Raw genomic sequence first — 27,412 nt, 5'->3', positions numbered from 1 at the left:
TAGGCACATAAAAAATATTCATAAGAGCTCGCTGCTTCAGAGGAAAGTACCAAGAGTTTTAACTACTGCAATAATTCAAGACGTTGGGCAATCTTTTTTGAATGAGCAACATTAATACAGTAACCAGAGAAGGCAATGGCACCCCACTCCAGTACTCTTGCCTGGAAAATCCCATGGACGGAGGGGCCTAGTGAGCTGCAGTCCATGGGGTCGCTAAGAGTCGGACACGACTGAGTGACTTCACTTTCACTTTTCACTTTCATGCATTGGAGAAGGAAATGGCAACCCACTCCAGTGTTCTTGCCTGGAGAATCCCAGGGATGGGGGTGCCTGGTGGGCTTCTGTCAATGGGGTCGCACAGAATCGGACACAACTGAAGCGACTTAGCAGCAACAGCAATATAGTAACAGATTAGTTAACTGGTTCTCCTGTGTATGAGCTAGATTAAGATTCCAAGGGGAAGGCATCTGGCTTGACAACTTGTGGAGTGCTTTTTGGAACCAAAGCTTTTCTGTTCATAGAAAATCCAAGTGGTTGAAAATTCCTTAGCCAATAAAACAGAATGGCTGCAAATGTCACCAACTTATAAAACCAAATTTACTCTACTAGGGGTTGATAGAGATAATTAATCAGGAAACTTAAAATCTAAGCATTTTAATCCCCTTAACACACAAGAGAAACTAATGGACAATCTGATTATGCTCACAACTCAGGCAAAGGTTAGTGGGTCTGTGAACTATAGAACTCTCTCAGTAAATCAAATTTTTGTAAACTTTGCCCAAGTTTCAAGAAAATCTATGTAACAATTACAGAAGATTACCCATCTAAAAGTATTCTATTATTTCATTTAATGACCACAAAATGAATAAGATATGGTGGAAATCTTGACACTTTTTTATGATATGTGAAATCTGCTCTGAGTCTACTAATATCTTTAAAAGAAACAAGCAAACATCCCAATACAGGAGCTTCAGATAAAATGAAAAGCTTCCTTTATTCCATCAATGTATGCTGATTTGTTCTTTGCTCTTATGAGATGGCTGGATGGCATCACTGACTTGATGGACGTGAGTTTGAGTGAACTCCAGGAGTTGGTGATGGACAGGGAGGCCTAGTGTGCTGTGATTCATGGGGTCGCAAAGAGTTGGACATGACTGAGCGACTGAACTGAGCTGAACTTCCTTAAAACTGAAATTAAACAGACATATATAAACTCAGGAGAATCCTACCAGGCACTATAGATCTGACCCTGTTAAAAGATTTTCTTTGAGTGGAACATAAGTTTTAACCATCTTACTGTCATATAATCAATAAAGAAACTCGACGATGTCTTTTACTACTGCAACTCTCAAATATTTTTCCCCTGTGCAATTATTTAAATCATATACAAAAGTATATATACATATATAAAAGAAAGTTAAATATATATATATACACAAAAGTAATATATAATCAATCCAGAAAGTTAAATATATATATGTGTATGTGTGTGTGTATATATATATATAATAACCAGGAATTCCATCTCCAAGACTTTTAACATTTTGGTGTGCACTCTGTCCATTTTTCTAATGTTATATATATTTAAAAAAATTAAAGTGCCTGCCTACTGTACACACTATTTTAGAATATTTTTTCATTCAGCATTTTATTAAAATTTTCTGATATTTATAGAATCTATTGTTCATTTTATAAACTCTCTTGTTTCATTTAATACAATATACAAGTAGTTGTATTTTGTATTTCTAATGCATGTGAAAAAGTCAATAAGTTATTTGGAAACACAATTAGTTTACCAACATCAAGATACTCTAGTTTTTTATAACCACTCTATCTTGCTCTTAGATTCAAGGGTACTCTGCTTTAAGCAAACCCACATATCATAAGATGGAAAAAAACATTATATAGTCAACTAGAAGGAAAATACTTTTTAAGTAGTACAGCAGGCCAGCTTGGAGCAAGAGTACAAATGGAAGCCACATATAATATATCTAAATATTTAAAAGTTATAAATCAAACCAACAAACTGCTGAATAAAGTATGTTGTACACTTCTACCTTGATAAAAGTACTTCCAAAATCATCTGAGAGTCAGGATGAAGAACTCCCAGAACAACATGGAGGAACAGGGAGATCGGCCTGGCCTCTGTCCACAGCCTATGGCCTGCTTCTCCTTCTCCTTGCATCCCTGGCTCTGTCTTACCCCACCAGAGACTCATGCACATGCATGTGGACACTTCAGTCCTGTCTACAACTCTGCCCACAACTGCTGTCCCTTGGCCACCCACCAGGCCTGGGAGGGTGTGCTCAGTAGCGCATCAGCCTTTGAGATGGGAGGAGGGGCAAAAGGAAGAGAGCTGTGCAGGTCTTTGGAAGCCAGCTGAAGGGAGAAATGGTAGGGAATTGGGCAATCTTAGGTACCAAAAGCATAGTGTAAAAGAAGGCGGGGGGTGCAGGTTCTCACTAAAACACCCCCCAGCCCTGTGACTTTCTGCTCTGATGTACATGTGTTGTGGTGTAGGGTGTGGAGTGCAGACTCTGGATGGACCTTCTACACCACAGGGCCCAAGGGCCTCTTCTGCCTGTGACTGAGGGCAGTACCAGGGCAAGCCCACCTTTTGGAGAAGATTTTCTTTTACAAGCTTGTTTGAAGTAGATACTAAGACCCTGAAGGACAAACTCGGGCAAGAGAAGATCTAAAAGAGGGAGAATGATTAAAAGTCTGAAGGCAGAGCACATGTGATTAGATAGTAAAACCTTCTGGTTCTCATGAATCACTTGATGGTAAGGAGAATTTTTGTCCCAAAATGGAAACCCATGAAAGAGTTTGAACCTAGTTGACTTAGGATTATAGTAGATTGACAGACAGAATGTGCCAAGAGGAAATAAGTTCTCTGGAACTTTCAAAACCCTAAAGAAATGTCTGAATTCTTGAAGACCATAAAAATAATGGGCCTTGGGAGGGAGAATGTTAAATTGACATTATCTGACTCAATGAGGGACAGAGACATGACAGCTGACATCTTGGTAATATCTATATGAAAATCTGTAATTGAATAAATAAAGTGTGAGTGCTTTTTCACTTTGCAAATACAGTTTATGATTATTTTTAAGTGAATGGTTTAGGGCTTTTAAATGATTATAAAATGGGTGACAAAATAAACATATTTCAAAAGATCACATGTACAAATACCAAAATCAGAGATCAACACGGCTCTGAATTCCCTTGTGCTATATACAAAATCCAAAACTCCCTCTCCCTCCCCCTGTTTAGGACACCAGAATTCTTCAGTTGAAGCTAAGGTTTTCAAATAAAGTTTAAGAAGCAGTTTTTAAGATTTAACACCAGTGTAAAAACCATCTACATTTCCATGCAATGAGCTGTCTGTGTCTAACAAGTTTTTAGGGGTACTATTTCCTTTCACAGAACAAAGCAGCAAATCAAAGTGATGAGTTAGCTCCACATAGTGAAGCAGGAAGCACAATGTACTGTTCACTCCCTTTAATATACTGAATACCTTGTGATTTTAACCAAAACAGACCTGACTTCTCTAGCAGCAATGGCTAGGGCTTGTTCCCAATAGCTTCTGGCCCTGCAACTACAGATCCTATGAAAGAGCTCTTAAATGAAGTGTACGTGAAAGTTGCTCAGTCGTGTCTGACTCTTTGTGACCCCCGTGGACTATAAAGACTATATAAGCTATAGAGTCCATGGAATTCTCTAGGCCAGAATACTGGCGTGGGTAACTGTTCCATTCTCCAGGGGATCTTTCCAACCCTCGGATCCAACCTAGGTCTCCTGCATTGCAGGCAGATTCTTTACCAAGTGAGCCACCAGGGAAACCCAAGAATACTGGAGTGGGTAGCCTATCCCTTCTCCAGTGGATCTTTCCAATCCAGGAGTTGAACTGGAGTCTCCTGCATTGCAGGCAGATTCTTTACCAGATGAGCTACCAGGGAAGCCCTGAGCTCTTAGGAAATACAACTTACTACCAAAAGGAAAAAATTCAGGAAGCACCAAACCCTTCCTAGTCAAGACTTTTCAATTTAAGTACTATTGTCAGTAGTTTTTGGTTCTGATAATTACTTTGGATCCTTTATGACCTCTGTGCATCTATATTGACCCCATTTTGCCTAAACTATTTCCCATTATGATCATTCAAATTCACTGAGCATCTGTTATGTGCCAAGGATCACTACCTAGTGTAGGAGACAGTCCAAATGCATGCTTATAAACAAAAGAGCACCAGGGTAGGAGTTCTTTCATGGTCCAATGGTTAAGAATTCACCTGCCAATGAAGGCGACACAGGTTCAATCCCTGATCCAGGAAGATCCCACATGCTGTGGGCAACTGAGCCCATGCACCCTAAAGCTCATGCTCTGCAACAAGAGAAACCACTGCAGTGAGAAGCCCACCCACCACAGCTCGAGAATAGCCCCTCTCGCTACAGCTAGAGAAAGTCATCTCATAGAAAAGACGACCCAGCACAGGCAAAATAAATTAATTTTGAGAAAGAGCACCAGGGTAGAGGTAAAGTCAATTGCTACAGAAGCACAGAGGGAGGGAGGGACCAGCTGCCTAGGGTATGGTAGGTGAAGAGGTGGGAAGAGAATATTTCACTGGGCTGGAGACATAGGTGGACTGGCGTTTAAAGAATAAAATAGTACACATGAAAGCTCAGATGCCGAAAGGTACTCAACAAACTCAGAGACCAGTAAGTTGTATGGAGAGGCCAATATATTGTGTGTAAGAAGTGAGGGAATTCTCTTCAGTGGGACAATCAGCATAATGTAAAACTGGTGTAAAAAAAAAAAAAAAAAAACCCTAGAATTGGAGGCATTGTGTTGTAAGGCTTCAAATTTTGAGATCAGCTTCCTGGATTCTTAGAAACTAAAGTAGAAAGTTGCTACATTTTTTAATGAAAGGTTTTTAGTAGAGTATTTTTTTAAGTTTTACTTTGGTAGAGTTTTATTTCTATGCAATGAACAACTGACAGACCTCTGTATTTTTCTCTCTCTTCCTGGCACATAGTATTATGTATAGTTTTGAAGCAATGATGATGCTTACAACAGCTTATTTACCTTGATCTCTTAAATTATAAACACTACAAAATGTCAAAATTGTGAGAACTGATACAACTTTGCTTTAAAGGGGTACTAGACTGGAACTTGTCCTATTATGTTTAAGGAAGACTTGGAGTGTTTACTGATGGTTATGATTTTAATATTTCTGAAGGCTGTCACAGTGTCCTGGGTATGTGTTGAAAGCTAAACTTTAAAAAAAATTTTTTTAACAAATAACTATTTTAAATAAATCCTATTTCAACACAGTGGGGGAAAAAATGAGGGGAAAGAATTGTGTGAAGCTAATGGTTGAAGGAGAGGATAGAAGACAGACAGAGCCAGACTGTAAAAGGTCAGCAGAGAAATCCACAGCCCCACCCCCACCCCCACCCCAGGAAAGTTGTCCTCAAAGCCCACACTTGAGGGATGAAATCACTGTAATAATGAGATTCTTCTGACATCTTGCCAGTGAGACCCTTAGTAGAATTAAGAGTTTATGCTGAATTTTATTTTCTAAGGAATTGTGTTAGAACATGATTCTGTAGGCATCTCTGAGGAGCCAACAGACTGCATGCTGTTCCTAAGACCTCGAGAGGCCTGGCTTCACAGAGGAAGAAAGTTGAACACACCAAACTGTTACGAAGACCTTTGTGTAACTAACCTGGGAACACAGGGACCATGTGATAACAGAGACGGAGAGGTCCAGGGCCAGGCTCCTGGGAGAGACTTCAGGAAGGGCAGTCACCTAGTAGTGTTTTTAGCATAAGGCCATGTTTGCCTGAGGGACAAATAACTAATGTAAACAGTGAGAATGTGCGTGGGCACTCTTGAGAGATGCGGAGGCTCAGCCTTAAGTATGTCAACGTAAACATCCGAAAGCTGTATCCAGACTGAAAGTGAAAGTCGCTCAGTCATGTCCAACTCTTTGCAACCCCATGGACTGTACAGTCCATGGAATTCTCCAGGCCAGAATACTGGAGTGGATAGCCATTCCCTTCTCCAAGGAATCTTCCCAACCCAGGGATCGAACCCAGGTCTCCCACATTGCAGATGGATTCTTTACCAGCTGAGCCACAAGGGAAGCCAGGATACAAAACCCCTCTTCATGCAGCCTTGGAGCACATGGGTTCTTACACTTCCCTGCTCTGTAACACACACAGCGGAACACAGATGCCACTGTGTAGTTCTACCAGCAATCTAAATATTCAAATACAAAAGTCTGAGTGTAAACCATAACTCATTGGCAACTCTCATTTTTAGAGAAAATGGTTTATTTTTACTGCCCAAGTTGAATTATAAGCTATAAAGAAACTGAAACTAAAAAAAGGTTTCTAGAGATGCTTTGTTGTTGTTGTTTAGTTGCTCAGTCGTGTTTCTTTTGTGACTCCATGGACCATCGCCCACCTGGCTCTTCTATCCACGTTATTTCCCAGGCAAGAATACTGGAGTAGGTTTCCATTTCCTCCTCCAGGGGATCTTCCCAACCCAGAGATCGAACCCAAGTCTCCTACATTAGCTGGTGGATTCTTTACCATTGAGCCACCTGGGAAGCCCAGGAGAGATGTTTTAGATGGTGACAAAGGTACCTTTATTTTCCTTTGGTGGACATTTGTTTTTTGTGCCTGAGCAGCATTCACTTTCTCTTCTAGCCAATCCTTTAGGACATATCCTACACAGCCTTGGTGGATGGTCAACAAAGGTGTCTTACCAAGGGCGTGTGGGTCCAGCTACAGTAGTCTTCTTCCCCAAAAGCAGAGTGACAGAAGAGCAAGAAATGACTGAATCTAAATTCAAGAAATGATTGAATCTAAACCATTTCTCACCCTTCCTCTCTCTCTGCTCTTCTTCTCCCCCACTTTTTCTCTAGAATCTCTTGCCACCCACCCCTCCTCTCCCCATCGCTCTCTCTCTCTCCCTCATTTTCATTGTGATAAGTTAACCAGGCTTAGTCTCCTGCTTGAAACCAAAGAATCCTAAAGAATATATTGCAGTTCACACATCTCAGTGACCTCGTGAACCTAAGGGAATGATCAGAAGGACAACCACAAGGGAAAGAGATGAGAAACTTGGACACTAAGTTCACAACTGCATATAAGTTCACTAGAATTTCCAAGTTGTTTCAAAATGGTGTGAGAGGAGGAGGCAGGTAGTAAAGATTGGGTGTGGAATGGAAAATTCTGCAAGCATGAGCCAATAGAGGCTCTCTTGAGTGCTAATCCAGGTTCTAAGAAGCACCCTGGGCAAGGCATGCATTCAGGTGAGTGAGGGCAGCACCATGGACCGGCTGAGTCACCACTGACACAGGGGTAAGGGCAGCAGCAAGAAGGTGGAGTGTATCCTCCAAGGTGGTATTACGGAATCATTCAGAGCAATATCAGAGCCCCCTGAACAACCAGCTGGAGCCCAAAGGAAGGCATAGAGTGTGTGCTGCAGCATGTGTGGAAGCTGAGGGTCGCTTGCTCAGCCGTGGCAGGAGCCTTCCTATTATTTCTGACTTAGTGTCCAACTAGCAATTTTTCCAGGAAATGGAAGAGTTCTGAGAGCAATGCAGGTGCCTCAGAGGCTCTTCTGAATCACAGCACTCTTCCATTTCCCCTGCACTGGAAAGTAGACTCAGTATACTCAGACTCTGTATACTCAAACCCACAAAGAGCAGGTTCCCCTAGTACCTCACAGTTTAGAGTCTTTGTTTATAAGGGAGAGTAACACAGCACAGAGCCCAGGACTTAAGTCCTGCCTCCTCTGCCTTATCTGTATAGTTCAGAGGAGCACAAAGCCATCTCAGAGCATTTTTCTGGGGATAAATGAGATGGTGCATATTATGCCTTTAGCACAGAGACACACACATAGTAAGTGCTCAACAATGGGAGGGAAAGTGCCAGCAAAGAGGCTCAGTGATGCAACCAGGAGCAGCTCCTATCCCTTCATTGTTCTTTTCAAAGTCCTGTGAACATTCTGCATAAGAAAAAAGCCTGCTGCTGGGTCCTGCATTCCCGGATACCATAAAGTCTAGCCCTAGAAGTCTCCACTGCAGGTGGAGGGGTCAGGAGGGGATTTGGCTCTTGCTTCAAGAAGGGGGAAGGGGAGCATCTGGCAACAAAGTCCCTTGAGGCCAAGTGGCAGCTGACTCACACAAATGGCATTTGGATCGAGGTGGAAGGAATAAGAGAAGAGCCTGCCCCTGCCTCCCGGAAATGGGCTCCTCTCTCATCATCACAGCTGCCATTTTTCATCACCCAGGCCTCCCCCAGATGTGGCAGCTAACTCACTCACTGAATCCCCTCCCACACCAGGACATGTCAAGACATCACTGCCTGCCCAGCACTCCTCTGGTCCCGTGTAAAACAGACAGAGCAACAGCAGAAGATGTGGGGATTGGAGGAGGATTAATCGCTGTTTTGTTTTTTTTTTTAATGTAGCTGAACAATATACATCTGACATTTAGGTAGTTTGACTATCAGGACAAGAGAAAGTACCCTTTGAGAAGACAAAGATCCATGTTCACAGAGACAAATCAAAAGATGTAACAAATAACGGCGCAGAAAAACAAAATCCTTCCACTTGTATGGTTGCTTCCAGTGAGTCACGGTTGGGACACTGTTGGCTCCAGCATCAGTGAATCAGTGAGACAGTGATGTTTGTGATGGACACTGAGAATTAAATGGTTTTATGCAAAGTCACACTATAATCACAGGGGGAAAACCCTAAACTTTATTTGGGTATTTGCACTACATTTTTTTTTTAATACAGAAATTTCCCATTTTTTTTTCCTATTTTTATGTCCAATTGTTTTTGCATCAGTAAAATCCCATTTAGAAATTGTTCTACCATCACACTGTCTCTTTGGAAATGGTCCATGGGAAATTAGTAGTGCTGAATTCTCATTTCCCTCTAAAAAGTTCCCTGGAGGAACTTAAGCTCTCATTTCCAGTGGCTTCATATCTGTACTCCAATAACAATGTTCTCATTTGATGCACAGATTTTTTAAAGTACTATTATTTATTAGGAGTCCCAAATCCTGTGCTAAGCATTACAGGCATTGTCTAATTTTGTAGATTAGCCTCAGAGAAGTTAGAAGTTAGTTGCAGAGCACAGGAGCTCAGACTCAAATCCGTCCTAGTTCTTTGCATTCATTGTGTGACCTTGATAGAATTAGAAGAGCATGTTTCACAGTCTCAGGTTTTCTATTACTGACTCTATGTCCACAGTAACTAGCAAATATGAGGTGTTCAATAAATCTTCAGTCTTCATCACTGTTTTTACTTCTTTTGGTAACTTCTGAACTTTACCTCCTCTTAGTGTATTCCATCACAAGCTAACCAAAGGAAGCATTCAGCATCTATAGTTCCCTCTCTAGAATTCGAGGAGTAAGTTTAGAGTATAAAATAGGAGTTATATAAACCATAAAATGAACTTTTTTATTACTGAGAGAAGTAATTGGGATTCACATTATTATTTTGTCATAGATTTCTTCACAGCTTTTTAGTACTCTCAAAGTCAAGGAGGGTAAAGGATGAAGGGAAATAGCTGGATTACTAAGGATGCAACCCTAATGGGAAGAACCAGATGGTCTCATGGACCACAAGTGAGTAGAACTCAGGTTTCAGCCATCTAGATAGCCATCCATGTAGCTGCACTTTCTCATTCCAGATTCCAACACTGTCATCAGAGATTCTCCCCACATCACCTCAGCCCAAACCCCAGGGCAATCCTGTGAGGATGGAAATCTTGTTAGCCCTGTTTGACAGATGTGGTGACTAGCTTAAAGGAGTCAAGCAGTTTCCCTAAGATCACTGAGCCACAGAGTGGCAGAGCTGGATTACAGTCTCTGAGCTCTTAGACTGTTAACTAATACTCTGTTTCCAGCAAAACCTTAGCCTGTTAAAAAAGTTACCCTTCAGGAACCTTCCTGGCTGAGATGGGCAATGACCTACAGAGACTGCGTTTCTGATCCAAATCAAACCTAGGCTGAAGGAGACAAAGGAAGAGCCAAAAACAATGATTCATTGCCTACCTTTGTGAAAAATGATGGTAATTCTAGGTCAAAGTCTACTGAACGGATGTCCGCATAGTAATTAGCACTGCAGGGCACCTCGGCTGGCAGTCTTGGCAGAGCAGCTGTGGATCGTCATAGAAACGGACTCCTCACTCCTGCAGAGGAATCCACTTGGCTGACCCAGGACAGAGCAGGCTTCTGCCAAGGACCCCCCTTTCCCCCAAGATGGAATCCTGCCCCTCCAACATCTCCCCAAACAGAAGCAACTCACAGAGGGAAGGTCACAAGAAGATGGGGAAGCTATGCTTCTTAGCAAAAAAAAAAAAAATAATAATCCTTAATCTAGTTGCTTTGAAACTTGAACTGGCAGCTCACAGTTGGCCCCAGGGGCAGCATCTCAACTCTGCTAAAGAAAATTTAAGTAGAATCAAACTTGGTTCAACATATCCCTTTCTGTAAGATTCATCATTTATAGTCGTGTCCGACTCTGTGCAACCCCATAGACAGCAGTCCACTAGGCTCCTCTGTCCCTGGGATTCTCCAGGCAAGAATACTGGATTGGGCTGCCATTTCCTTCTCCAATATATCACATATATGATAACATATAAAACTAGTGTTAAATTTTTACTATTATTTATAGTATATGGCATTATGTTATAAATCTACCTTTTATTGGGGAAATTAGGTGAAGGAACCAAAATATAGAAAACACCTAGCATGAACTGAGCATTTTATTTAAACTGCACAGCTCTATGAGAAATTTATTATTAAATCTTCATTGTATATGAAAATAATGAGAGTCAGAGACATTAAATAATCAGACCTACATCTCAGACTGTATAGAGCTGGGATTCAAAGCCAAGCCTGCCTGATTCCAAAACCTCTGCTTTTTCTACTACAAAATTTCACACACATTTGTTTCACTTTGCATATGTCTACATCTGGGATTACTCTGCAATACATAAATTACAGAAAAATTCCAAAATTCAAACTAGTTGGAACCCAATTTACTAGAATTTTGGTCCTTCTTATTAGTTATCTGTTTTACATATAGTAGTAAGTGTACGTCAATTACAATTTCTCAATTTGTCCCTCCCTCCCTTACTTTCATAGGGCTTCCCAGGAGATGGTAGTGGTAAAGAAGCCAATGCAGGAACCACAAGATATGTGGGTTTGACGCCTGGGTGGGGAAGATTCCCTGGAGTAGGAAATGGCAACCCACTCCAGTATTCTTGCCTCAAAAATCCCATAGACAGAGGAGGCTGGTGGCCTATAGTCCATGGGGCCACAAAGAGTCGGGCACAACTGAGCAAACACACACCCTTACTCTCAGTAACCAGAGGTTTGTTTTCTATATCTGTGTCTATTTCTATTTTGTAAATAAGTTCATTTGTACCATTTTTTAGATTCCATATGGCACCCCCTCCAGTACTCTTGCTTGGAAAATCCCATGGACGGAGGAGCCTGTTAGGCTGCAGTCCATGGGGTCGCTAAGAGTCGGACACGACTGAGCGACTTCACTTTCACGCATTGGAGAAGGAAATGGCAACCCACTCCAGTGTTCTTGCCTGGAGAATCCCAGGGACAGGGGAGCCTTGTGGGCTGCCATCTGTGGGGTCGCACAGAGTCGGACACAACTGAAGTGACTTAGCATAAGCAATATCATATATTTGTCTTTCTCTGACTTACTTTGCTCAGCATGACAATCTCTAAGCCCATTCATGTTGCTACAACTGGCATTATTTTGTTCTTTTTTATGGTTGATTAATATTCCATTGTACATATGTACCACATCTTCTTTATCCATTCCTCTGTTGATGGACATTTGGGCTGCTTCCATGTATTGGCTATAGTAAATAGTGCTGCAATGAACATTGGGGTGATGTATCTTTTCAAATTATAGTTTTCCTACCCAGGGAGATTCTAAATTATTGAAGAAAGATTCCATTAAGTTCAGAATATACTACTTAGGCAGTAGTATATTCTAATGAATTTTCCAAAGTTTTTTTGGTAGCAAGCTGAAAGAAATGTAATGGGGGGAGGCAGGAGGGCTATCTAGAAAACTACATTAGTTTCTTGATCATACAATTAGTCTACGTAACTAGATCCCTTTTAAAAGAAACCCTCGTTTTCTTCCCAAATAAGGGAAGGCCCAAATTTGACCATGTGGATGAAAATATGTGCCATTGGGTGATGAAGCAAAATGACCAGGTTCAAATCCCAACTCTATCACTAGTCAGCCCCTGGACCACTGGCAAGGCTTAAATCTTTGGGCATCGTATTTCCCACTAATGAATTGATGAGTTAGAATAAGATGATCTCTAAGTCTCCTTGGGCTTCCCTTGTGGCTCAGCTGGTAAAGAATCCATCTGCAATGCAGGAGACCAAGGTTCGATTCCTGGATTGGGAAGATCCCCTGGAGAAGGGAATGGCTTACCCACTCCAGTATTCTGGCCGAGAGAATTTAATGGACTCTATAGTCATGGCATCCGGTTCCACTACTTCATAGGAAATAGATGGGGAAACAGTGGAAACAGTGTCAGACTTTATTTTGGGGGGCTCCAAAATCACTGCAGATGGTGACTCCAGCCATGAAATTAAAAGACGCTTACTCCTTGGAAGGAAAGTTATGACCAACCTAGATAGCATGTTCAAAAGCAGAGACATTATTTTGCCAACAAAGGTTCATCTAGTCAAGGCTATGGTTTTTCCTGTGGTCATGTATGGATGTGAGAGTTGGACTATGAAGAAGGCTGAGCACCAAAGAATTGATGCTTTTGAACTGTGGTGTTGGAGAAGACTCTTGAGAGTCCTTTGGACTGCAAGGAGATCCAACCAGTCCATTCTGAAGGAGATCAGCCCTGGGATTTCTTTGGAAGGAATGATACTAAAGCTGAAACTCCAGTAGTTTGGCCACCTCATGCGAAGAGTTGACTCATTGGAAAAGACTCTGATGCTGGGAGGGATTGGGGGCAGGAGGAGAAGGGGACGACAGAGGATGAGATGGCTGGATGGCATCACTGACTCGATGCACGTGAGTCTCAGTGAACTCCAGGAGCTGGTGATGGACATGGAGGCCTGGCGTGCTGCGATTCATGGGGTTGCAAAGAGTCGGACACAACTGAGTGACTGATCTGATCTGATCTGATAGCCCATGGGGTCACAAAGAGTTGGACATGACTGAGCAACTTTCACATTAGGACACACAAGTCTCCATCTAGGGGTATGCATTCATGCATTCATTCAGTCAATAAATATAAATATTGATACTTTTATAAACAGAATGTTCCAGTGTTTGATGATCCCATCTTGACATTATTACCACCATCAATGTTACATAATTATACTTTAAGTATCTACCTAAACTAGGCATAATGAATACAAACAAATGACTGTCCTTCACAAGGAGCTCACAAGAGGAACCATGACATACACAACTGTAGAAGGTAGCCCAATGGTTGGTATGAGGAGGAAGCATTACAGGGATTCCCAAGAATTATTTAAATTTCTTTCATTATTTCAGTAGTTATGCTAACAAAAAGATGTTGATTTACGGAGGATTCCTTAGCTTCTGCATTGGGCATGGGATTGTATTTGATCTTTCCTCTGCATTTCACTCTCATTGTGGAAAAACACAGATATCCAGAAAAATAACTAAATGCAATCAAAGACAAATGGCTACATGCACACAGCAAGTCTTCATGGGAAAATATGAACAATTGCATGCTAACAGTCAAAAATTCACCTTCAATTTGGTATTCTAGTAAATGCCTGCTATGTGCTTCTGCTGAGAGGGCAGAGAGATAGAAGAGAATAAACCCTGTCCCCTAGGACCTCACCATTCACTCAGGAAGGCAAAGATGTAAACAGTTCCAATAGGTGTAATGACAGTGGTACTAACAATACGGCTTCTGGATGATCAAAAGGAGAGATTTAATGCTGCTTGAAGAATCTAGGAAGACTTCTCAGAAAAGACAGGGCTTTATCTGAGCTCTCAAGAGAGAGGACTTTGCAGAGTGTTGTGTGAACAAAAGCAAGAAGGCCTACTCTTTCAAGTCTAAGAAATCTGTGCCAAGACCCGTCTGCGCCAGAGTAAGTAAATCCATATGATTGCAGCATTAGGAGCTTGAGGGAGCTAGTGGCAGTCTAAATCCAAATCCACAGGGCTTCCACCAATACTGAGTAGCAACGAAAAGCATGAGATTGAGGGCCAGACCTCCCAAGTGTGAATCCTGGTTCTAGGCGACCTTAGGCAAGGTACTTAGCCTTTCAGTTCTATTGTTAAGTATTAAATGACTTAACATGTGGAAGTGCTTAAGCTTGCCTGGCACTTAGTAAGGGCCATAGAAATGTTTGCTATTCAATATACAATGAGAAGTCCCAGGAGGAAATGAAATTAGCATGTGAGCTAAGTGGTCTACTTATAGTTATCCTTACTGTGCAGTGGCTACATTAAGGAGCTGGAAAAGGACTTTGTGGTTGTAATTGTGTTGCAAAGTTTAGAGGAATATATATTTAATCTACATACCTATTAATGATAGTCCCTCAGCCCTGGGAGCTCTCAGCTTGTTCAGATTCCAAAGACATACCATGAAGGATGGTTCACATTCTCAGGAACTCCCAGGATTTGGAGGGGATATTTCCTTTCATTAAAACAGTCAGGGTCAGCACTCACTTTAATATGGAATGATTGTCCTATTTCTTATTCACTCTTTCATGAGTTTTATTATAGTTTGCTTAGAAAATACTAGTGTATTAGAAAATAAAGATTAGGATCATAGAAAAGAATGTAGAATGTCTAGCCAGACTGGCACACATGATTCTTTCAAAAGATGCCAAGGACATTTTCCTCTTAGGAGAACCAGGAGCAATAGGCTTAAGGGAGTTCTAGAGACTGTGTGTATTAATTATAAAGACTATTCTTTGTTTCTATGTTCTACTGCTCATAGGTAACCAACCTTAAGAAGAAAAATCACTGTTATCAACAGCCAGAAAAGAGAAGGTAAAGTTAGAATTGTCTTGGCAGACTCCAAAAAATGTGATTTTTCCTTTTTTGATGAATAGTAAGTGCAGGTATTATAATTCACAAAGGTTATTTCTTTAGAAAATTCTGAATCAAAACCTCATTACTCTCATTGCATTTTCAGCAAGAATTGAATTTCTAGATTACATAAGTTTTAAGTCTGAACTTCACTCAAAGATCTACAGGTTGCAGAAAAATAAGCAGGGTAGCATTTCTATTCCATGTGCTACACAGGAGGGTTGGAAAAGGAGGCCAAGAAGCATCACCCCCCAGGAGCTGCAGCAGGGCAGTGTGACCTAGTTGTAGATCCAGACATCTGGCATTCTAGTCCAGTTTTGCTATGATCTGGGCCACATCATTTACTAACTTCCCTGGGCCTGGTTTTCTTTCTGTGCTGAACTGTACATTAATGCAGGAGATAATTCCAAGTAAAGTAGTCAAGAATGGTGTTTTTTTCCCTCCCTCCCTCCCTCTCTCTCTCTCATTGCTATTTTGCTTCATAAACGCCCAAATTAGGAAGATGTTAGGTTTTATATACACACTTAGGAAAATGTATGCATATCTTTATTTGATGATGATGTATCATACATAATGATCATATATATCATTATTATGTTGTTGTTATTTAGTCACTAAGTTGTGTCCTACTCTTTGCAACCCCATGGATGGCAGCATGCCAGGTTTCCCTGTCCATCACCGTCTCCTGTCCTGGAGCTTGCTCAAACTCATGTCCATTGAGTAGGTGATGCCATCTAACCATCTCGTCCTCTGCCATCCTCTTCTCCACCAAATAATTGATGCTTTTGAACTGTGGTGTTGGAGAGGACTCTTGAGAGTTCCTTGGACAGCAAGGAGATTAAACCAGTCCATCCTAAAGGAAATCAACCCAGAATATTTATTGGAAGGATCGATGCTGTAGCTGAAGCTCCAATACTTTGGCCACGTGATGTGAAGAGCTGACTCACTGGAAAAGACCCTGATACTGGGAAAGACTGAGGCAGGAGGATAAGGGGATGACAGAGATGAGATGGTCGGATGGCATCACAGACCCAGTGGACATGAGTTTGGGCAAATTCCAGGAGATGGTGAAGGACAGGGTAGCCTGGCATGCTGCATTTCAAGGGTGCAAAGAGTTGGACATGACTTAGTGACTGAACTGAACTGAACTGTAGCCTGCAAGACTCCTCTGTCCTTGGAATTTGCCAGGCAAGAATACTGGAGTCAGTTGCTGTTTCCTTCTCCAGGGGATTTTCCCAACTCAGGGATTGAACCTGCATCTCCTGCATTGGGAAGTGGATTCTTTATCACTACATAGGGGCCTCCCAGGTGATACAGTGGTAAAGAATCCACCTGCAAATACAGGAGACACAAGAGGCACAGATTAGATTCCAGGTCTGGAAGATCCCCTGGAATAGAAAATGGCAACCTGCTCCAGTATTCTTGCCTGGAAAATTCCATGAACAGAGGAGCCTGGTGGGCTACAATCCATAGGGTTACAAAGAGTTGGATGAAACTGAGTATGTACGCACACATACACACACACACACACGCACGTGCACACACACCTGTATACATCATGCATAATCATTCTGTAGATCTTTAAAACTCATGCTCTCTCTATGTTATCAGTCAGTATCAGTTCAGTCACTCAGTCATGTCTGACTATTTGTGACCCTATAGACTGCAGCACGCCAGGCTTCCCTGTCCATCACCAACTCCTGGAGCTTGCTCAAACTCATGTCCATCAAGTCGGTGATGCCATCCAACCACCTCATCCCCTGTTGTGCCCTTCTCCTTCTGCCTTCAATCTTTCCCAGCATCAGGGTCTTTTCCAATGAGTCAGTTTTTTACATCAGGTGGCCAAAGTATTAGAGTTTCAGCTATGTAATATTATTGTCTAAATGCTGCAGAATGATCAGGTGGATATTGATGGATGATAGGAACCAGCACCTTTCACTTCTTGGGTTACTTTCCCAAAAATGCCAATCATGTGCATCAAGGGGGCTTTTTTGCAAAGAGTCTGCTTAGGGAGCTGTAGTATTTCTGTTTCCTGGGCTCTTCCTATTCCATGAGCTCCTCATCAGCAGTGGTTCTCCAACTGTACTTTTTGGACCAGCAGTGTTATCATCAGCATCACCTGAGAACTTGTTAGCAATGCAGCTTCTCAGACCTCACTCCAGATCTGCAGAGCTAGCAGCTACGGGGGCCCAGAAACCTGTGTTTTCACAAGCTTCCCAGCTGATTATTATGGATTCCAAATTTGAGACTCTCTGCAGTATAGAAACACAAAGTTGGCCATTTGGGTAATACAAGAAACTACTACAGCAGAATAGAAATCTGGTGGTATACAAATCACATGCCAAGTAGGTAATTACAGTGCCGTCTCTTCAAATGTTACTGAGATATCCTCCATTTAAAACTGATAGCTTACGGTGAATGGTGTCAGGGTCATGACCTCAGAAGAAGATTTAGCTTCGGGAACAGGGACCAGACTTGATCACTCAAGAGCTTTTATATAGCAGTTTTATTAAAGTGAAAAGAGACAGAGAAAGCTTCTGACACAGACATCAGAAGGGGGATGGAGAATGGCATTGAAACATGTAAAATATCATGTATGAAACAAGTTGCCAGTCCAGGTTCGATGCACGATACTGGATGCTTGGGGCTGGTGCACTGGGACGACCCAGAGGGATGGTATGGGGAGGGAGGAGGGAGGAGGGTTCAGGATGGGGAACACATGTATACCTGTGGCGGATTCATTTTGATATTTAGCAAAACTAATACAATTATGTAAAGTTTAAAAATAAAATAAAATTAAAAAAAAAAAAAAAGAAGGGGGATGGAGACACCCCCCCTTGCTGGTGTTAGCAAAGGAGCTATACACTTTTTCAATTGGTTATTAAAATAAATCAAAGATTGTCTCAAAGTTGTAAAAATTTTACCAGACCCACTCCCACAGTTTACATTTTAAGGTAACAGGATTAGAATTTAACAATAGAAAGATATTACCAAACTCACTCTCTTGATATACATTTTAAGATAACAGGATTAGTCAGAAGGTTTTCAGGAAGGAGAAACTGTCCTCAAGCAGGATACAGTGTTGTTACATAATCCTTAATATAGAATTTAAACTGTGTTGTTTGTTGTATAATCATCACTTCCAGGAATAAAGAAAAAGCATTTTATTTGATTAAGATTAAGGACTGTTGTCAAATAAAACGCTTAGTCAAATCTTAGTCAGGGTCAGAGTTTAATAAAACACTGCTATACAAAAGCTCTTGAGTGATCAAATCTGGTCCCTGTTCCCGAAGCGAAATCTTCTTCGAAGATCATGACCCCTACTAAGATTTGACTAAGATTAAGCACTGTAGGACCTGGAATGTTAGGTCCATGAATCAAGGCAAATTGGAAGTGGTCAAACAGGAGATGGCAAGAGTGAACATCGACATTCTAGGAATCAGCGAACTAAAATGTACTGGAATGGGTGAATTTAACTCAGATGACCATTATATCTACTACTGCGGGCAGGAATCCCTTAGAAGAAATGGAGTAGCCATCATAGTCAACAAAAGAGTCCAAAATGCAGTGCTTGGATGCAATCTCAAAAACGACAGAATGATCTCTGTTCGTTTCCAAGGCAAACCATTCAATATCACAGTAATCCAAGTCTATCCCCCAACCAGTAACGCTGAAGAAGCTGAAGTTGAACAGTTCCATGAAGACCTACAAGACCTTTTAGAACTAACACCCAAAAATGATGTCCTTTTCATTATAGAGAACTGGAATGCAAAAGTAGGAAGTCAAGAAACACCTGGAGTAACAGGCAAATTTGGCCTTGGAATATGGAATGAAGCAGGGCAAAGACTAATAGAGTTTTGCCAAGAGAACACACTGGTCATAGCAAACACCCTCTTCCAACAACACAAGAGAAGACTCTACACATGGACATCACCAGATGGTCAACACCGAAATCAGATTCATTATATTCTTTGCAGCCAAAGACGGAGAGGCTCTATACAGTCAGCAAAAACAAGACTGAGAGCTGTCTGTGACTAAGATCATGAGCTCCTTATTGCCAAATTCAGACTTAAATTGAAGAAAGTAGGGAAAACCACTAGACCATTCAGGTATGACCTAAATCAAATCCCTTATGATTATACAGTGGAAGTGAGAAATAGATTTAAGGGCCTAGAGCTGATAGACAGAGAGCCTGATGAACTATGGACAGAGGTTCGTGGCATTGTATAGGAGAAAGGGATCAAGACCATCCCCATGGAAAAGAAATGCAAAAAAGCAAAATGGTTGTCTGGGGAGGCCTTACAAATAGCTGTGAAAAGAAGAGAAGCGAAAAGCAAAGAAGAAAAGGAAAGATATAAGCATCTGAATGCAGAGTTCCAAAGAATAGCAAGGAGAGATAAGAAAGCCTTCCTCAGCGATCAATGCAAAGAAATAGAGGAAAACAACAGAATGGGGACAACTAGAGATCTCTTCAAGAAAACTGGAGATACCAAGGGAACATGTCATGCAAAGATGGGCTCGATAAAGGACAGAAATGGTATGGACCTAACAGAAGCAGAAGAGATTAAGAAGAGGTGGCAAGAATACACAGAAGAACTGTACAAAAAAGATCTTCATGACCAAGATAATCACGATGGTGTGATCACTCACCTAGAGCCAGACATCCTGGAATGTAAAGTCAAGTAGGCCTTAGAAACCATCACTACGAGCAAAGCTAGTGGAGGTGATGGAATTCCAGTTGAGCTATTTCAAATCCTGAAAGATGATGCTGTGAAAGTGCTGCACTCAATATGCCAGCAAATTTGGAAAACTCAGCAGTGGCCACAGGACTGGAAAAGGTCAGTTTTCATTCTAATCCCAAAGAAAGGCAATGCCAAAGAATGCTCAAACTACCACACAATTGCACTCATCTCACATGCTAGTAAAGTAATGCTCAAAATTCTCCAAGCTTGGGTTCAGCAATACGTGAACCATGAAATTCCAGATGTTCAAGCTGGTTTTAGGAAAGGCAGAGGAACCAGAAATCAAATTGCCAACATATGCTGGACCATCGAAAAAGCAAAAGAGTTCCAGAAAAATATCTATTTCTGCTTTATTGACTATGCCAAAGCTTTTGATTGTGTGGATCACAATAAACTGTGGAAAATTCTGAAAGTGATGGGAATACCAGACCACCTGACCTGCCTCTTGAGAAACCTATATGCAGGTCAGGAAGCAACAGTTAGAACTGGATATAGAACAACAGATTGGTTCCAAATAGGAAAAGGAGTATGTCAAGGCTGTATATTGTCACCTTGCTTATTTAATTTATATGCAGAGTACATCATGAGAAATGCTGGGCTGGAAGAAACACAAGCTGGAATCAAGATTGCTGGGAGAAATATCAAGAACCTCAGATATGCAGATGACACCACCCTTATGGCAGAAAGTAAAGAGGAACTAAAGAGCCTCTTGATGAAAGTGAAAGAGGAGAGTGAAAAAGTTGGCTTCAAGCTCAACATTCAGAAAACGAAGATCATGGCATCTGGTCCCATCACTTCATGGGAAATAGATGGGGAAACAGTGGCTGACTTTATTTTTTGGGGCTCCAAAATCACTGCAGATGGTGATTGCAGCCATGAAATTAAAAGACGCTTACTCCTTGGAAGGAAAGTTATGACCAACCTAGATAGCATATTGAAAAGCAGAGATATTACTTTGCCAACAAAGGTCTGTCTAGTCAAGGATGGTTTTTCCAGGGGTTATGTATGGATGTGAAAGTTGGACTGTGAAGAAAGCTGAGCGCTGAAGAATTAATGTTTTTGAACTGTGGTGTTGGAGAAGACTCCTGAGAGTCCCTTGGACTGCAAGAGGATCCAACCAGTCCATTCTAAAGGAGATCAGTCCTGGGTGTTCTTTGGAAGGAATGATGCTAAAGCTGAAACTTTGGTACTTTGGCCACCTCATGCGAAGAGTTGACTCATTGGAAAAGACTCTGATGCTGGGAGGGATTGGGGGCAGGAGGAGAAGGGGATGACAGAGGATGAGATGGCTGGATGGCATCACTGACTCCATGGACGTGAGTTTGAGTGAACTCCGGGAGTTGGTGATGGACAGGGAGGCCTGGCGTGCTGCGATTCATGGGGTCGCAAAGAGTCAGACATGACTGAGCAACTGAACTGAACTGAACTGAAGGACTGTAGATGACTTCCCTTGTGGCTCAGATGGTAAAGAGTCTGCCTAGAATGCGGGAGACCCGGGTTCAATCACTGGGTCAGGAAGATCTCCTGGAGAAGGTAATGGCAACCCACTCCAGTATTCTTGCCTAGAAAATCCCATGGACGGTAGAACCTGGTAGGCTACTATCCATGGGGTCACAAAGAGTCAGACACAACTGAGCAACTTCACTTTCACTTTCAAGGACTGTAGAGGACAAATAAAAGGAGGTTTGTCCTTTCCTCCTCCTTGAGAGGAGGGGACTTCCCTGGTGGCTCAGATGGTAAAACATCTGCCTACAATGCAGGAGACATGGGTTCGATCCCTGGCTCAGGAAGATCCTCTGGAGAAGGAAATGGCACCCCACTCCAGTACTCTTGCCTGGAAATTCCCACGGACAGAGGAGCCTGGTAGTCTACCATCCATGGGGTTGCAAAGAGTCGGACATGACTGAACAACTTCACTTTCCTCCTTGAGAATTCCAGACCCCTATGTCCTTGAGAGCCCTAGACCCCTTTCTCCTTCTTGGGGACCCTGGACTTGTTATTATCCTGCCTGGGAATTGACTCTCTCAAAACCAAAATGTTAATATGGCTTTATTCAGTCTTATGTCATTTCTTATATCCAGAAACATATATTGAGCCATTTCATATGCCAAGCTCTGGAGAATTCAGATGAAAAAGAATTAGTTCCTGTACTTGTCAACTCATACTCCACTAATAATGCAAGAGAGGGCAGAATTTATATGATGACTATTTATCAAACAGTACTGGGAAAGATCAATGTTCATTCAGCGCTCAGCTTTCTTTATGGTCCAGTTCTTACATTCAAACATAGCTACTGGAAAAACCATAGCTTTGACTCCATGGACCTTTGTCAGCAAAGTGATGTCTCTGCTTTTTAGTACACAGTCAATATTTGTCATAGCTTTCCTTCCAAGGAGCAAGTGTCTTTTAATTTCATGGCTGCAGTCAACATCAGCAGTGATTTTGGAGCCCAAGAAAATAAAATCTGTAACTGTTTCCACTTTTTCCCCTTCCACTTGATGTGAGGCCATGGGATTGGATTCTATGATCTTAGTTTTTTGAACCTTGAGTTTTAAGCCAGCTTTTTCACACTCCTCTTTCACCTTCATCAAGAGGCTCATTAGTTCCTCTTCACTTTCTGCCATTAAAGTGGTATCACCAGCATATATGTGGTTTGTTGATATTTCTCCCGGCAATCTTGATTCCAGCCTGTGAGTCATCCGGCTTGACATTTCACATGATGTACTCTGCATGTAAGTTAAATAAGCAGGGTGACAATATACAGCCTTGAGGTACTCCTTTCTGTATTTGGAACCAGTCCGTTATTCTGTGTCCAGTTCTAACTGTTGCTTCTTGACCCGCATACAGATTTCTCAGGAGACAGGTCAGGTTGTCTGGTATTCCCATCTCCTGAAGAATTTCTCACAGTTTGTTGTGATCCACACAGCCAAAGGCTTCAGCATAGTCAACAAACAGACGTAGATGTTTTTCTGGAACTCTCTTGCTTTTTCGATGATCCAACGGATGTTGGCAATTTGATCTCTGGTTCCTCTGCCTTTTCTAAATCCAGCTTGAACATCTGGAATTTCACTGTTCATGTACAGTAGAAGCCTGGCTTGGAGAATTTTGAGCATTACTTTGCTAGCACGTGAGATGACTGCAATCGTGCAGTAGTTTGAGTATTCTTTGCCATTGCCTTTCTTTGGGTTTGGAATGAAAACTGACCTTTTCCAGTCCTGTGGCCCTGCTGAGTTTTCCAAATTTTCTGGCATATTATGTACCTAATATCAATTTGGCCTAATATTGGACAGACTCATTTTGATCCTTTGGTTAAATTCATATCCAGCTTATATCTCCATTGCAAATAAATGTACATTCTTCCCATTGCAATTTTTAAGTGCAGGATTATGTTTTCAAACACTATATTCTGTTCTCCAGAAGTAATTTATCTAGTAGTTTCACTATCCATTAATGACGCTTGTCTGAAGAATTTAGTATATTTTTGGCCACAAAATGGAGATTTTCCTAATTCTGTAATTTCTTCTAAAATCTTTCTCTGTCATTCTTGCACAAAAACACAGCTTTTTTTTTCTACTTCTTGCATACTCTGAAGTGTTGGTATGGAATGTTGATTTTTGTTTGTTTGGTTTTGGTGTTTTTGCTTGGGGCGAGGGGGGTCACACCACACAGCTTGCAGGATCTTTGTTCCCTGACAAGATTTCGAACTCAGGCTCCCTGCAGTGGAAGCAGAGAGTCCTAACCACTGGACCTCTGGGGAATTGATTCTTTTTAAAAAGTCAGTATACTGTAATTTAGTTCCATGATTAACTTTTAATGTGCAAACAATTTCCAAATTGGGCTTCCTGAAGGGATCCCAAGGCAGTCCCTTATCCTTTAGCCACGTCCTCATAATTCTCTGAGCCCTTCCTTGCATGTCAACACAATAACTTATCCTAGGAGCACATTTTCATGCCCCACATCTGGAACCAGCTGTGTCTCCAAGGAATTTTGGCTCTCTTTAATAGGCCATGGTCTTCATAAGTCAACATGTAAGAGCCCTGACCATGAGGCTCTGGAGCTAAGCTCCAATACTGTACTTTACGACTAGAATGAAGTATAATATCCTCCAGTAACTGAGGTATACGAATGAAGCTTTGGAAATACAGAGGGGGATGTGGCATGAAGAAAAGAGGTTGGGCACGTGTGCCTTGCTCATCCACCTTTACTGTTATTCCCATGCTGACGCCAGAGTTACTTCACTGTAGAAACAACGTCTTTCTTATCTGGGCCCCAAGAGTTTCAGTTTTTGTATTTCATCCTAGTCACATAAATATCTGGAAAAACACCTTTTCTGAAGCCTTCAGAGAGGTCAGAAGCCATTGTTCTCTCCCTCTTTCCACTCTTGTTTCTCCTTTTATACTGATTCACTCATTCTTGACTTCTTTGTTTTCTTTAAGCATGTAAAGTACGTTTCCTAAATAATAGTCTCTCTCTGGAGCTTTAAACTTTATTTTTGCCATGCCCCTGGGCATGTGGGATCTTAGTTCCCCGACCAGGGATGGAACCTGTGCCGTCTGCAAGGAGAAGCACAGAGTCTTAACTACTGGACTGCCAGGGAAGATTCTAACTCTTGGCCTCCTTGTAATAGACCTCTCCAAACCTCAGTGTCTCAACACAAGGCTTAGAACAAAATACTAGCTCACTTAAAACCCAATTTTATATCATATGATATTACTTATATGTGGAAACTAAAACAATGATACAAATGAATGTATTTACAAAACAGAAATGGACTCAGACAAAAAAACAATCTTGTGGAAACCAAAAGGGAGGAGCAGGGAGAGATAAATTAGGAATTTGGGATTAATGGATATACCTCACTATAAATAAAACAAACAACAAGGCTCTACTGTATAACATTGGGAACTCTGTTCAACATTCTGTAATAACCTAAATGGGAAAAGAAATTGAGAAAGAGCAGACCCATGTATATGTATAACTGAATCACTTTGCTACACATCTGAAACTAACACAACAGTGTTAATCAACTATACTTTAATTTTTTTTTAAATCAATTTTGTATTTTAATTACCCTGTCTCATGTGGAGGTCCTTCTTAACCGCATCTATTTTAGGACAATTTTTATTACCCTGGGTAAGTTTAAATTTGTATTGTGAGGGAGAGAGGAGAAAATAGGCAACTTAGAGTTAACACCAAGCCAGGTTTCCTTAAAAGGCAGCAAAAGCAAGCTAGCTGAATGCTCACCTGGGCTATAGCAACTCAAAATACAAAGCTTGGGTGGGTTTGAACATTTCTAGTTGGAGCGTCTTCCCAGAACATCCTTCATTCTGTACTGTGTTATGTTTCTTTATTACTATTACTGCTGCTGCTGTTCTCAGTAATGAAATTAATAACAACATTTTTGCCTCTTCGGCCATCTCAAATTTCTGTCCATTTTAGCCCACAGGAGAGACAGCCAGCCTGCAGGACACTGCCGTTGAATAGTAAGTGATCTTTCAGCAGCACAAAGGAAAGAATCAAGAGACTGTTTAAAACCATTCCCTTAGATCTTTTCCAGACAGGAATTAATAAAGCATCCCTGTTTAGGATCGCAAACTGACCTGGAAAATATACCCACAACTGCAAACCCATGTCCTCCCCTGGATACTCCAGACCAGATCTCTGTCTGCTGACAAACCAACAGCTACGCTAACCCATTACTCACGCTGAACCTGTTTTTTTGCTGTTGTTTGACCATGAGCCAAGCAAAACGAACATTCATGTGGTGCGCTTGGCAGCTGCCCCACTCCAGAATGCACTTTTCCACAGCCCGGGAGAGGCTTTGAAGCTGGCCTCCCCTCTGCTTTGGCCCAAGCTGGGGAATCACCCTGGGAGAAGCAGAGATCAGCCAGCACTGAGTCACACTGCCCTTCAGGTCAGGCGACATTCAGGAAGGGCCTGGCCTATTGGCCTCATGACTAAGCAGAATGACTTGGCCAATTCCTTGGGCTTCAAAAGAGGTTAGACATCACGCAAGAGCCTTTTTACTGCGAATCTAGGGTAAAGAGCTTAGCCGCTTACACTCATACTTTGACATAAGAACATCCGTCCTTTTGCCTGCGTGTCTTGAGTTGGAAGAGTACCCCGGTGTAAGGCTTTAGAAATGTTTTGCAAACTCACACTCAGTTTACCAATAATTAATTACAGGATATAAACTCATATATGACAAGGATTCAATACAAAGAGTGCAAGAGTGAATGCATAGATTAAAAAAACAAATAAACTTAGAACACCAAAGGACAGAATGGAATAAATGAATGAAGACTGAATGAATCCCAGGAAATCCAGGTTTTAGTCCCTGCTCTGTTCCTTCATGGCCTCTCATTTAACCACTTGGACATCAGAGCCCCATCTAGCAAATGGCTCAGGGAGAGGATTCTTGGTATCTCATCCAGTTATAAAGGGTTTATTATTTAAACTGTGTGCATACACAGGTTAATAATAAAAAATCAAACCAGTTTATAGTTTGCAGCTACCAGTAATATTCAAACAGCTTATACATGAGCCAGAATCCAAGAGCATCCCAAAGTTGAATTACACCACATGATTAACAAATTGTGATCATTTGAATTTCAAGTGTCACAGGGTCAAGCAACTCAATCTCTGTGATACATATCATCACCTATTATATTCAATATACATCACCTATAATATTCACCTATAAATATTCTAGACACATTTACTCCCAAACTATTTAGAAAACGGCAAAAAATTGTGTATTACTCACCCCAGGCTTATACTGCTATTCGCAGATGGACACAGATGAGCTCTTTAAAGCTGTTCCCAATGTAAAGATGATAACCTGGAGGAAATAATGAGTTTGAGTCATTTTAGTTAACTAAGCATCTTCCAATTAATGAACAATTAAAGGAGTGCCAAAGTTCACATGAATTCTTGAGACTTCCCTGATAGTCCAGTGGCTAAGACTCTGTGCTCCCAATGCAGGGGGCCAGGTTTGATCCCTGGTCAGGGAACTAAATCCCACATACCTCAGTCCACATGCCACAACTAAAAACTCCGCATGCTGCAACAAAGATCAAAGACCCTGTGTACCACAACTAAGACCCAGTACAGCCAAATAAATATTTTTTAAAAAACAATTCTTAAGGTTAATCAGATATGAAGTCTTATTATTGCTATCATAATTTAAAATATGACCTACTCACTACTTCTGGCTAGTCTTTTTTCTTTACTATTGCACTCTGCTAATTTAATCATGCTGCAAGTTGGCACTTCAAGAAGTTGAGGATAACACCATCTTCAGCATACCAAAAATGACAACCAGTGTGTAAAATAGACCTGGTGCTGTCCCACATCTCCAAGTGATGTTTCCCTCTTCCAAGCTGCCCTGTGTGCTGTGTGCTTAATTGCGCAGTCTTTGCAACCCTTTGCGACCCTATGGACTGTAGCCTGCCAGACTCCTCTCCATGGGATTCTCCAGACAAAAATACTAGAGTGGGTTGCCATGCCCTACTCCAGGCGATCTGCCCAACCCAGGGATAGAACCCAGGTCTCCCACATAGCAGGTAG

General features: G+C 41.5%; 1 protein-coding gene and 1 non-coding gene across 8 annotated transcripts in view; one reads left to right on the top strand and one right to left on the bottom strand.

The window, feature by feature from the left end:
* VAV3 (vav guanine nucleotide exchange factor 3) overlaps positions 1 to 27,412 on the bottom strand; it is a 645,240-nt gene that overhangs the window by 455,623 nt on the left and 162,205 nt on the right. For all 7 annotated transcript variants that reach the window (XM_055584919.1, XM_055584920.1, XM_055584918.1 and 4 more), the window contains one exon: positions 26,610 to 26,684. The gene's annotated coding sequence lies outside the window, so the exon portion shown is untranslated. The remainder of the gene's footprint in view (positions 1 to 26,609; positions 26,685 to 27,412) is intronic.
* TRNAG-CCC (transfer RNA glycine (anticodon CCC)) lies at positions 26,785 to 26,856 on the top strand. Its single transcript has one exon. It is a non-coding gene; the product is annotated as a tRNA-Gly (tRNA).

The sequence above is a fragment of the Bubalus kerabau genome, chromosome 6, assembly GCF_029407905.1.
Source record: "Bubalus kerabau isolate K-KA32 ecotype Philippines breed swamp buffalo chromosome 6, PCC_UOA_SB_1v2, whole genome shotgun sequence".
Classification (NCBI taxonomy): domain Eukaryota; kingdom Metazoa; phylum Chordata; class Mammalia; order Artiodactyla; family Bovidae; genus Bubalus; species Bubalus kerabau.
This window is presented reverse-complemented; position numbering and strand designations above follow the sequence as displayed.